A 14,243-nucleotide genomic window follows, 5' to 3' on the forward strand; every position below is an offset into this window, starting at 1 on the left:
GCCGTGGGGATTGATGACTGCAGGGTTCCCACAGGGGCTTCACAGCCTTGTTCTCCACAGTTAAGCCACAATTGCCTTTGTGCTGAAGTTGGTAGCATCAATAAAGCTGCTTTAAACCGTTGTGCTTTCCAGCTTCAGATCTCCGTATACCCTGATGTGAAGATATGCTCTAGCTGATAGGAGTGAGGCTTTGGATGATCAACCTGGACTCATGTCTGAATTTCTTTGAGTTCTCCCTCTCAGAAAGCTCCATCACAAGGTGCCTTCACGTAGGCATCTCAGACACTTGCTTCTGGCATGCAACGTGTTCCTGTTTCATACTTTTTAAGAAGCTCACCTCTAGTCCAAGAAACTTGATAGTGGAGCTTCTAGCAAGTCTCCTTTCACCCTTTTAGTTTCTGTTTCCTTATCTGCAACCACAGGGACCACATCAAAGTTCCCTTGTCCCAATAGTCTTCCAAGACACAACTTTCCTGAAGAGCCGCTCTATCTCCCATCTTTAGTTGAACAACTTCTCCTTCTGAAAATATCCCTGAAGCCCTTGCTGTTGAGGTGATTTACTCTTTGCATTTGGAGTTTCTAAGGGCTCTTTCGTGAGAATGAAGTGGCCCTTTGGTGATTGGGAGGGCAATGGATTTGCTGCAAGGCCCCACATAGATGGGGTTAGAGGATGAGACCTGAATCTTCAGCATTTAGCAAATCTTTCCCAGAGGCCATGTCTCTGGGTAATTTTTTCTTCTTATTTTCTCTCTGGCTAAATTATGAATTTGGAACTATCCATGCTTGGTAATCTGACATTTCTTCCACCAATGGGAGGAAACCTTGTTCACAAGAACATACATGAAGTTCCATCTTTCTGAGCCTTAGCAACACTTGAGACATTTGGTGGATTTTCTAATGAAGGGCTATTTCTTTAATGTTGTAGCAAAAGCAACATGAAAAGGAGGGTGTTTCTGTTTGAGGAAGAAGGATAAGGTGAGTTGATGACTGATGGGTGAGGTTCCTAGTTTAACAATGCGCTACACTCATCTTACAAAAGCAACTTTCAACTTTCAAAGTGGTTGATGTCCCTCAGTCAGAGGTAGACTCAGGGTAGATAGAGTGGAGGCAAGAAGGTGCAAGTGAACGAGAGATATCAGAGACCACCCCAAACATGAGACCCTGGGGAAAAGATTTCATCACAGCTCTGTCCCAGGAGAGACCAGGAGACTGGAACAGACAAGAGAGAGTTGACTTGGTTTCTCTGCAGTGACACCCTAATTCTGAGGGCCCTGCCTTTCCTTTTCCAATCTGTAAAGACAAGGGGGTAAAGGAGGCAGGTCATTTAAGATTAGGTGGCAGGGGCTGTGGTAGGGTGATTTTCCTTAGAAGGGGCTCTGGGTAGACAGATACCAAATTACATGGCATGATGGAGTTAATCAAGAGCATGGGCTAACCAGGGAAGGAAAAAAAGAAACTTAGAAAATTATGTACACATTTATAGAGATAAAAGCTAGATTAAAGTTTAAGGTATTAAATGAAAACATGAAAATCACACATTAACTCTAGTCTTCAGGCACATTACTGGAAGGATTATATAATTTCTCGTCTTAGGTCTGGACCAAACATTTCGAGAACCAGAATAGTTTTAGTTGACAGAGGGCAGGACTAAGAAAGGGACTGTGTTGTAAACAATGCTTTGTTTGTTTTATTACTTTACTAAATACCAGTACCATCTTTAACTCTAGAAGCAGAGTCATGACTTTGCATCTAATTAGACCAGGGACTCAGACAGCAGAAAACCCTGAACCCTTGATATTGTCTTTAACAATGATGTGTTTGGATTTAACACTAACAGCAAAAACAACAAAGGCAAAAATGAAACAAACAAAACACCCCAAAATAAGGGGGACTATGTGGGTGTTAGTTGCTCAGTCATGTACTACTCTTTGTGACCCCATATTCTGTACCCCGCCAGGCTCCTCTGTCCATGGAATTCTTCAGGCAAGAATACTGGACTGGGTTGCCATTCCCTTCTCCAGGGGATCTTCCTGACTCAGGGATTGAACCTGTGTCTCCTGTCTGCCTGAATTGCAGGCAGATTCTTTATCATCTGAGCCACCAGAGAAGCCCAAGTGGGACTATATCAAGGGGTTAATAGCTAAAATATATGAAGAACTCATAAAAACTCAGAAAAAATCCAATTAAAAACAGGCAGAAATTTTTCCCAAAGAAGGCATACAAATGACCAACAGGTATTGAAAAGGTGCTCAACATCACTAACTATCAGGGAAATGCAAATCAAAACAACACCTGTTAGAACAGTTATTACCAAAAGACAAGAAATGAAAGTGTTGGGGAGGTTACGGAGAAAAGTGAACCCTCCTACACTGTTGGTGGGAATGTAAATTGGTGCAGCCACTATGGAAAACAGTATGAAGTTTTCTCAAAAAACTAAAAATAGAACTACCATATGAACCAGCAATCCTACTACTGCTGAAGGGAATCAAATCACTGTTATAACTGCAGTTATGTTCATTGTAGCATTATTCACAATAGCCAAGACACAGAAACACCTAAGCATCCATCAACGGATGGATGGATAAAGAAAATGTGATGTATGTGTATGCATACACACACACACACACACACACACAATGGAATATTATTCAGTTTTAAAGAAGAAGGAAATGCTATCATATGTGACAACATGGATGAAACTTAAGGGCATTATAGTAAGTGAATTGAGTCAAACAGAGAAAGACAAATACCGTATGATGTCAGTTTTATTATATGGAATCACAAACACCCAACAAACCAAGTTCATATACGATGTAGAGAACAGATTGCTGGTTGCCAGAGATTGGGGGGTGGCAGGTGGGCAAAATAGGTGAAGGTAGTCAAAAGGTACAAACTTCCACTTCTAAGATGTGTAAGTCCTGGGGTTGTAATGTATCAGATGGTGACTATAGTTAATAATACTGTACTGTGTACTTGAAAGTTGTTAAGAGAGTGGACTTTAAAAGTCCACTAAAGACTAAAAACGTCTTTAACTGTGCAGTGATGGAAGTTAACTAGACTTTGTAATAATCCTCTCATAATGTGTACATGTGTCAAATTATTTTGATGTGCTCCTAAAACTGATGCAATGTTATATGTCAATTATTAATATTCTCAATTAAAAATAATAAAAAAGAAAACCCAGAAGCAATTAAGGGAACCTATCCTTAAAGTTTTACTCCTCTAAAACCAGACTCCAACAACATGAGTGGCAAATCTATACATGGACATCACCAGATGGTCAACACTGAAATCAGACTGATTATATTCTTTGCAGCCGAAACTGGAGAAGCTCTATACAGCCAGCAAAAACAAGACCGGGAACTGACTGTGGCTCAGATCATGAACTCCTTACTGCAAAATTCAGACTTAAATTGAAGAAACTAGGGAAAACCACTAGACCACTCAGGTATGACCTAAATCAAATCCCTTACGATTATACAGTGGAAGTGGCAAATAGATGCAAGGGATTAGATCTGATAGACAGATGGACGGAGAACTATGATGGAGGTTCGTGACATTGTACAGAAGGCATTGATGAAAACCATCCCCAAGAAAAAGAAATGCAACAAGGTAAAATGGTTGTCTGAGGAAGCCTTACAAAGAGCTGAGAGAAGAAGAGAAGCGAAAGGCAAAGGAGAAAAGGAAAGATATACCCATCTGAATGCAGAGTTCTGAAGAATAGCAAGGAGGGATAAGAAAATCTTCCTAAGTGATCAATGTGAAGAAATAGAGGAAAACAATAGAATGGGAAATACCAGAGAGCTCTTCAAGAAAATTAGAGATACCAAGGGAATATTTCATGCAAAGATGGGCACAATAAAGGACAGAAATGGCGTGGATCTAACAGAAGCAGAAGATATTAAGAAGAGGTGGCAAGAATACACAGAGGAACTATAGAAAAAAGATCTTAATTATCTAGATAACCACGATGGTGTGGTCACTCACCTGGAGCCAGAACCAGACCCAGGTATGAGATTTTTGTGCCAGTCCAGGTTCAGTTAGAGCAGCTGGGCCACTAGGATATGTACATGTATACGATTTTCACAGGACTTGACAGCACACTTGTGGGCTGCTGTTGAAGCAGGTTCTGTGGGATTTTTGTCTTTGCTGGAGCCAAGCCCCTGGGGGCTGAGGAAGATGTAGAGTGGGGAAGAGCTAGGGCAAGCCGGAACCCTTGCAGAAAGGGGAGCACCAGGGGACAGACTGGAAGCCGTGTAACGCGAAGTATATGTAATAGTTTGCAACTTCTAGCCCCAAATTACTGACCCATCCCTCCCCTAACACCCCTTCCTCTTGGCAACCAGAAGTCTGTTCTATAAGGACATTTATTTATTAATTACATAGATAGTTTATATTCCAATGTGGGATGGAGAAGAATGCAATTGTCAGATACCTGGAACCAATATTACTAGAATATGTGTCATAAAGGAGCTGATTAAAAGACTGAATTAACAAATCAGAGATACTTAAATATATAAAGATATATAGCAATTTATATACAGATATAGAAATAAATGGCGATCCTTCCTTCCTTCCTTCTTTCTAATGAGGGAAGAGAGTTGAAAAGAAGAGTAACACCTGAGAGCAATGATGGATGAGAAGAGCATGGAAGAGCAGATTAGGCCCCTCTTGTCTTGACATCCAGTTATAAAGAATCTCAGTTCTAACCCATTAGGTTGGCAGGAAGTTCAGTCTTTTTCTGAAGCTACTTCTCTCATGATTTTCTTAGAACCTCCCATCACGTCTCTTGTCCCCTAATTTTCTTTGAATACCATCGGCTGGTGGATCAGAGGCCCAACATTCCTCCGGGGGCCTGGGGGTCTGTCGCTGTTAAGGCTGGTGGATCAGGGGCCCAACATCCCTCCGGGGACCTGGGGGTCTGTCGCTGTTAAGGCTGGCTGCTGCAGCTGGTGTGACCAGGGATTTGCAGGCCCACAGTGTAGAGGAATTCAGGAGTTGTGTTTTGCCTCAGTTCTGCCCTGATGCAGTAAGGAGGATATGTCACCTTTAGTGGTCCATTCAATCTTCATAGGTGTGTGCAGAGTGTTTGTGTGTGTGTGTGTTTGCACATGCATGCATTTGTTAAGGGGTGCTGTAGTGTGCTCCAAGGCCAGGTGCCCTGAGCCCCATGGTGCTGAGAACATGGATGTGGCTCATGCCTTTGCCACCACGACTGGGTGCCCTACTGGATAACCTGGGGTCGGGGAGCTGGGTTCTCAGACACGCTCAGAGTTCCCAGTGATCTGCTTGTCTCTGTGGCCGTGACTGTCTGGGTGAAGGCTGGGCTCAACAGCAGGCTGGGTGATCCCCTGGCAGTGCCAATAGTCCCTGAGTCTCTCGGCAGCCACTGCTCTCGGCGAATCTGCAGAGTCTGATGACATAACCAGCCTCGGGAGAATGGGAGACACATTCCTTCTTTCTGCATTATGTTCAACAGCATGTGGCCCAGGTCCCAAGGATCTCAGTTCTTTGGTTTAATCACTGTGCTGGGCTGTGCTTAGTCACTCAGTCACATCTGACTCTTTGCGACCCCATGGATGGTAAGGTAGCCTGCCAGGCTCTTCTGTCCCTGGGGATTCTTCAGGCAAGAATACTGGAGTGGGTTGCCATGCCCTTCTGCAGGGGATCTTCCCAAGCCAAGGGTTGAAGCTAGGTCTCCTGAATTGCAGGTGGAATCTTTACTGACTGAGCCACCAGGGAAGCCCTTAATCACTGCTGTTCTCTACAAATGGTGCATGCTCTAAAAAATTCATGATTTTTAAAAAATATCGAAAGGAGGCTAAAAATCAAACTAAATCCAATTATACCCCAGTCACCTGCATTAATATTTTCTGAACATTAGAATAGATGTATGTCTATGCATCTGGGTGTAGGTACGCACACATACATACACAAAGAATTTCTGAAGAGTAGGAGTACACTACACATAGTGTTTTTAAAAACAAAATTTATTATATATAATATTGATTGAAATCATATGAATGGTAAACTGATGTAAGACTGTTGGAAATGCTAACCTTTAGATAACTTTTCCTACCCCAAGAGATTGTTACAGCTCTGAAAAAATTATTGCGAAATATTTGCATATGCAAGAAGTAGAAATAACAGACACTATGTCTCCACCATCACCAGACTAGAAAGTGAAATGTTGCAGTTTAAAGTCACCTTCTGCTCCTGCAGCTAGGCTCCTGGGCAAAGACAAGTTCTGGAACCAGCTGGTTTGTGGGCCTGGAGCTTATGACCCCTCCAAAGTGCCATTAAACAAAAATCACAGGCCCAAGATGGTGTTGCTTGCACTAAAGTCCATGATACCAAGCCTAGATCTAGTACCAAAGCTGAGTTGCAGACCTTCCCCAGAAATGTAATCTTAATCAACCAGTTTGGAATTTTTTGGTCAGCACCGATGAGATCACTTGTCAGGTGGGTCGTCTTCGCCCTGACCCCACCTCCTGAGGAAGAAGAGGCAACCTGCTTGTTAAACTCTGTGCTCTCCCCTACCCTACAGAAAGAAGGTGTCCTGGCCCCCAAAACCCTTTTTTTCTTTTACTAATGGTTTCCTTGCCCCGCCCCCCCCCCCCAACCTCTTTTCTATAAAAGCCTTCCATTTTGTACCACTCTTGGGAGCTGAACATCCTTTAAGTTGCTAGACTGAATGCCGTCCAATTCAGGAATTGTTAGATAAAGCCAATTAGAGCTTCAAAAATGTTCTCACTGTTCTGTTTTTGACGGTGTCCAGGGTGGGTTCCAGTGTCTCCGCCTGCACGCTGATCTCCTTCTTTCCCAGGTAGGAGGCAGGTGACCTAGCAGCTTGCGCTCTGCGTTACCAGGGCATCTCCTGCCCCTTGGAAAAGTCAGCTTTGGTGGCCGCCCAGCGACCATCCAGAGTCGCAGCCACATCAGAAGTGCACTTTCAGAGAGCCAGAGCCAAAGGGCAGATTTTACCCCCGACAGGCTCCTCCTTCTCCAGGCCCTTGTTGCTGACTTGAGCTTATTCAGATGTCCTAACGGGTGAACCTCACTATTTCTGGATGTCCTTACCTGTTAGTTTCGAGTTTATGAGTTCCTCAGGCCTATTAAGTTTGCCATCAATTGCTTCATCTCTAAATTTATCATGATCTGACCTTCTGGTGGCGCTGCTCTGGTTTATAGGAACTGCTAAGCGCTATGCTTAGTTGCTCAGTTGTGTCCAACTCTTTGCAACCCCGTGGACTGTAGTCTGCAGGCTCCTCCATCCATAGGATTTTCCAGACAAGAGTCCTGGAATGGATTGCCATTTCCTTCTCCAGGGATCTTCCCAACCTAGGAATTGAACCTAGGTCTCCTGCATTGCGAGCAGATTCTTAACTGTCTGAGCCACCAGGGAAGCCCATGAATACTGGAGTGGGTAGCCTATCCCTCCTCCAGGGATCTTCCCAACCCAGGAATCGAACCAGGGTCTCGTGCGTTGCAGGCAGATTCTTTACCAGCTGAGCTACTAGGGAAGCCCAAGAATTGCTAAATATTCAATTACATGTATTTATTCTATTATTTTAGTAGGATTTTGCAGGGAGAAAAGATAAAAATTTGTATTCTATTGGGTATTTTGAATAGCAAGTCTCATTCTATTTTTACAGAATCTGTATCTATCTATAGATATAGCTGGAACAATATAGAATATATACAGCAGTGAGAAGAAAAGCAAGAGTTATTTAAAAAATAGTGGAAGATTTTGAATTTTCATGGGTGCCCCTCAATGTAGTGGGGCTTCCCAGATGGCTCAGCGGTAAATCCCCCTGCTGGGGCAGGAGATGCAGGAGACATGGGATTGATCCCTAGGTCGGGAAGATGCCCTGGAGAAGGAAATGGCAACCCACTCCAGTATTCCTGTCTAGAAACATCCCATGGACAAAGGAGCCTGGTGAGCCACAGTCCATGGGGTTGCAGAGTTGGACACGACTGAGTGACTAAGCATATACTCCATTTAGTAATCATGCTTCCAACCTTGCATCTTAAATACATTTACTAAATTGTTACTAGTAGCTTTATTTTTTCAGGTGACTTATTACCTTTATCTCTTAAAAATTATTATATTGTTTTTTCAGTTTTATTGAGACATAATTGACTAATAAAATTTAAGATATTTAAAGTGCACCATATGATGAGTTGACAGATGCACTGTGAAAGACTTCTTCCCCCAACTGAGTTCATTAACACATTCAGGTGATTTACTAAGGATGTCCCTTGGCATTTGATGACACAGGGCTGGAAAGTGAGTTGCATGCAGGGCTGAAGGGTGGGTTGGGAGGGTGGTCAAATTTGGACTGAGAATTTGCTACACCTGTTTCTTAATCACTCTGAGTTGGTTGAGGTAATCTTAAAGTTGTCTGGGGGACTCTAGGAACTGGATGTCAGTTTCAGACCTTCAGTTCTGGGCTGGATATTTTCTTTGCCTGTCCAGAGCAGGGGAGAGTTCTTCTGCTCTCTTCTTAGTAATGATGAACCTGCCTGAACAAATGGGCTTCCTTGTCCTCCAGCTCCCTCTTGGCTTCAGCTGATGGGTTGAGAGGGAGAAGAGTGAGGTTGGGTATTTGCTCTCTTGGATTCCTGCTCCTGTGGGCTGGCCTTGGACGGCTGTGCCCTTTGACAGAAGAGTAAGGCATCTCTTAAGATGACATCCTCTACAGGACTTCTCCCTTCTGGCAGGTAACCACACCTTCCTCTCTTTCCTTGAGTTCCGAGTTTCTAGTCTCAGTGACACTAGTTTGGGGGACTGCACTATGTCCTGTGTTTTCCCTGAAAAATTTTAAATAGTTCTTTTATTTAATATTTGCTGAATTATCCCAATTTGAGCATGTCACCTCTTTCCTATCAGAACCTTGACTGTTTCCCATGTATGAAAAAGTGTTGTTAATTAAGCATGATACTAATGACATAGTTCTAAGAGGATGAAGGAGGATATATGACACATTTTCACATTTTAGCATGTGCAGTATTGATGCTGTACTTGCTTTGATTTTCTTTTTTTCCCCCAAGCCTTGGGATCCTGGACAGGCAAGCAAAACCTCAACTACAGCTGCAGCAGAGACAGATCAGCATTGAATTTTCCAATTTGGGGTTGCAATTCCTTCCCTTCATTACTCTTCAATCATATGTAATGTATAATGCATGTAAAGGTACTTCTAGGACACTTAAAAAGCCCCCTTTCCTCCCATGCTGCCTGGCTTACTGAGAGTCAAGGAAACCTCTCAGGGATTCCTGGTGTTCAGGGATTCCTGGTGTTCAGTGATTTGGGCTAAATTTCAGCTGCACTTATATTGGCAGGCGAGTCTGAGAGATGCTCAGATCAGCAGGAATTTAGCTTAAGGGAGTGACTTACCTTTACCTGGTAGATAAACAACTCCTACAGAGTTGTACAAACTGGATTCCACTGGCAGATCATGGGCTCCTTAGGGCAAGGATTTTAGTTGATTCACTCTGTACTCTTAATCTCACAAGTATCTGGCAAGAGGTGCCCAATCAGTGCTTGTTGAATGAGCAGGGTGGAATCAGGGCTCCAGGGACCTCGGGAAACCAGCTCTTCATCCTCCTGCCTCCTGTGAGTTGACAACAAAGCACAAAAGCTCTCCAGTGTGAGTGAGAGCCTTCTAAAGCTTATTTATCTACACATGTAAAATCTTTCTCTAAATGAATGCTACATAATTGCAGTTTAAGCTAATTTTATTGGACACAAACAAAAATGAATGACAAGACACTTATAATAGCTCTTTTTATATCTGAAGGCTTTCAGACCTTCTCTGGCTTCTTTCTTTTCTTTGTGGACTTAATTATCCCAATTTCTTAAAAAATTTCTCAGAACTTATACAGTAGAGTATGATGAAATTGGCTAAAGACATCTGAATTTATATCCCACCTATTTAGGGACAATGTGTCTTGGGATTATTCCGCTTTACAACAGTTCAACACGTTCAAGAATCAAAATGGCTCATGAGCTAGTCATTGAAACTGGGTTGCCTCCTTGTAGCCACCTAATTTTCCTTTAGTAGGGCAGATAGATAGCAGGAAAGGATTCGTCGAAGGTAAATAAATTTTTTTTTTTTTCTTGGCTGTGCTGGATCTTTGATGCTTTGCTTGGGCTTTCTCTAGTTGAGAGGAGTCTACTCGTTGTTGCAGTGCTGACTTACTGCGGTGGCTTCTCTTGTTCCAAAGCACGGGCTCTAGGGGGCGCTGGCGTCAATAGTTGTGGGGCATGGGCTTAGTTAAAAAAACAGGGAAAAAAAATAAGTCTTCCTTTTAGATGAACAGAACTGAATCACGGGCTCTGAGCAGTCATCAGCAAAACTAGCCTAGATGCCTAAGAGAACTGATGAAGAAAGCACACCTTGATTTTCTGGCCCCCTTTTGAGTGGTGGGCTTGGAATCAACCTGAGTGGGTGTGGCAGGTACTTACCTCCAAGTCTGGGTGGGTGTTCATGGTCCTAACGGAAGAGCCAGATAGCCTCAGGGAAGTCGGTAGGCCTCAGGATCCATTCACCCAATGCACAGGCCTTAATTAAAAGACAGACTGAATTATGGCCTACATCTGGATTGGGTTGGAAATAATTTTGTTTTATAAACAAAAGACTCTGGATTTACATCTTAGTTTGGATAGAGACTGGGATAGAAGAAGCCTAAAGGTCTAGGTGTCTGCTGAAACCATGGCTTTCACACTGTAAAAGTGGGGAGTGATTTTTTTGGAGGGGACAGACACCCTTAGAGGGCTTCCCTGGTGGCTCAGATGGTAAAGAATCTGCCGGTAATGCAGGAGACTCAGGTTTGATCCCTGGGTTGGGAAGATCCCCTGGAGAAAAGAATGGCAACCGAGTCCTGTATTCTTGCCTGGAGAATTCCATGGACAGAAGAGCCTGGTGGGCTACAGTCTGTGGAGTCACAAAGAGTAGGAAATGACTGAGCAACTAACACTCAGGCACTCTTAGATAGGAGGGCCAGGGAGAAAGAGAAGGAGAGAAAGGAAGACGGGAAAGAGAAGAGCTGATAAATTAAGATCAGGGTCCAAGGGTGTAGGGCAGTCAACAGATTTTTAGCAATGATGACGCTCAAAGTGTGAGTATAGGTTGTACCACACCTCTAAGGAGAGCGATTCACTTTTCAGGTATGAATATTTGAGCTTGAGTATGTATTATCACAGTTATCCACCAGATGTCAGTAGAGCGTCTCATTCTAACAATATAGGATGGTAAAGGCAATTTTCCAACAGACAAGAGTGTCTCGAGGAAGGGTGCTTTAAAAAGATTTGCACAAAAGAATAGTATGTGCTAGCAGAGCCCCGAGTCTCGGCTTCTTCACTTACTATTTAAATATCTTCTTTTTACACCCTCCCAAAAGAGAAAGAAAAGAAAAAAGAACGAAAATACTCCCAAGTTTTCTACCCACCATGAAGCCGTCACATCCATAACCTGTAAAACAACCTAACCAAATGAAGCACACCTTTTATTGTATTCAAGTGCATTTGATCCTTTTAAGAGCTTCTCCTATGGTCCATAATACATCAGGGTTCACTTTGGATATTTATAGTATGTATTCTATAATTATCTATGTTCATGTCTGCTTCTCCTTGAAAATTGTAAACCTTTTTAAAATCAATAATTTATATATTTATTTGTTACAAATATACATATTTTAAAGTTAAATATTACTATTGATCATATAATAAAAACCAGCAGCCACCTACCCAACCCCACTCTAGTTCTACTAGGACTACTCCTTGGACATACCATTTTACCTCCTTTTCCTGTTCCTTTGACTCTCTACCTCTGTATATCTAAATTATTTGCTTCAATGTCTGTTTCTTGATTAATCAGATTTTTCATTGTTTAAACCACTTCCTATTACAGTGGTTGAATGTATGTCAGGCTAAGTGATGCTAACTGCTATAATACCCTCTCCACCATGCTATCTTAAAACAATATAGGTTTCTTTCCTAGGCAGGTCATTAAAGGAGCTGAGAGGATGTTCTCCACACCTTCAGGAACCCAGGCTCCTTTTATCTTTTGAGGCCACTGTCTTCAACATGTTCCCCTGCAACAGGGAGAGAGAACAAAGGCTTAAACATGAGGGCTGTGGAGCAGTCAGGAAGGACTGTGTTCTTCCCTGTGTCGGAGAAGAACGGGGAAGAGAGCGTATCAAGTTGGAGGGTGATAAATTGTGTCAAGTAAGGAAGAGAGGACTGACTATTGGAATTAGCGAGCCAGGTGTCATTGGTATCCATGTTAAGACTGTGGGATGAAAATGTGAGTGGAATGAGTCTAAAAAGGAAGAGGAGTTGGAATAAATGCAATAGCATTATAAGATGATTTTGGGCCCTTTTGTTTGGAGAAATAGGGAGGGAGCTGAAGGATGAAGGAGAATTCAAGTAGTCTTACATGTTGATGAAGATGACCCAGTAGAGATGATAGATGATGGAGTAGCATGGAGGAGAATTTTGGAGTGGTTCTCTGAGCTAGCTTACAGCACGGGAGCTTTACTGTTGGAAAGCGGCCTTTGGTACCCATGCTCAGCTCACTTCAGCCATAGGAAGGAAGAGCAGATGCTGCGGGCAGGTGAAGCCGGAGATGTGGTGACAGGAGTTTGGGAGAGTTTTTCCTGGGACATGAAGGGAGATCATTAGCTGAGAGTGAGGATGGGGGAAACCTGAGAGGATGGATTTAAGCTTTATTTCTTCTTTCTGAAAAATTCTTTTTCAGTCATTTTAGAGCAATCTGGGGAGGGAACACAGGTGTTCAACCTGCTGTATTTAATAGGAAGTCCAATTATAAACTACTTAAAATTCCAATCCTATTCCTTTGCATCTGCCAGGAATCTGAACCAGTAAACTCTCAATAAATATTTGTGTAGCTGAAGTGAATTTTCTTCGTGGTCACAGCCAGCTTTTCCATTAAAAAAAAAAAAGTTTCTTCCATATCACCTTCACAAACTTGAGAAAACTAAAGATAAATGTGTTAGTGACAGCTTCTCCACCCTTTCTTGCTGGGTGTTTTTGAGGTTGGGTTGTCCGTGGGCATGTGTGCTGTTTGATAGACATCTTTGCAGAACATGGAGGGTCTGAAGCGACCTGGTAGAAGTTTGGGAACCTTGTTAGTTGCAGGTTGTTTCAGGACATGTCCAGCCGCATTCTGTCTGAGGGTCAGAGCCAGGCCTCTGCCTCCTGCAGAGTACAAAAGTGATGTGCTTCCAGCATGGGATGCCAGGTGTGGGCACTCATGATATGATCTGGAGGAAGCAGACTGAAGAGTCACTCATGTTATGGCTTTTGAATTGAAAATTAAAGCATTTATAGGACAGCAAATTCAAGGGCGAGGGAGCTGGTTATTGCCATGAGAGAGGACAAATTTTTACTCTGTGAGCTTTTGATATTTACTTAAGGACAAGAAGAACCTACATCATGGAACCTTATTTAATCTTAATGACTTCACTTTGAGTATTATTATCCCTATTTTACAAATAAAGACACTGAGGCACAGGAAAGCTCAGTGATTTGCTGAAGTCAGACAGTTCTGTCAGAGGCAGGTTTTAAATTAAGGAGCCTTGGCTCTGGAGCGCGGGTTCCTCCTAACCTCTGTGCTAACTTTCAGAGCCTCTGTTTTCCTATCTTTCAAATGGGAATATGAGCATGTACCTTGCAGACTCATGCTGAAAATTAAAAGAGATAATATTTATAAAGTATTTGGTATATCATAGGAGCTCAGCAAGAGTTTTTTTTTCCTACTTTAAGTTATTTTTCTTTTTTTTAAACAAGAAATACAAAGATATTATCCTTTTCCATCAGAGGGCAGACAGACTGAAAATCACAATCACAGGAAACTAACCAAACTGATCACATGGACCACAGCCTTGTCTAACTCAATGAAACTATGAGCCATGCCGGGTGGGGCCACCCAAGACGGACAGGTCATGGTGGAGAGTTCTGACAAAACGTGGTCCACTGGAGAAGGGAATGGCAAACCACTCCAGTATTCTTGCCTTGAGAACCCCATGAACAGTATGAAAAGGCAAAAAGATAGGACGCTGAAAGATGAACTCCCCAGGTTGAAAGGTGCCCAGTACGCTACTGGAGAAGAGTGGAGAAATAACTCCAGAAAGAATGAAGAGGTGGAACCAAAGCAAAAACAACACCCAGGTGTGGATGGGACTGGTGATGGAAGTAAAGTCTGATGCTATAAAGAGCA

This window comes from Cervus elaphus, chromosome 16, assembly GCF_910594005.1.
Source record: "Cervus elaphus chromosome 16, mCerEla1.1, whole genome shotgun sequence".
Taxonomy (NCBI): Eukaryota; Metazoa; Chordata; class Mammalia; order Artiodactyla; family Cervidae; genus Cervus; species Cervus elaphus.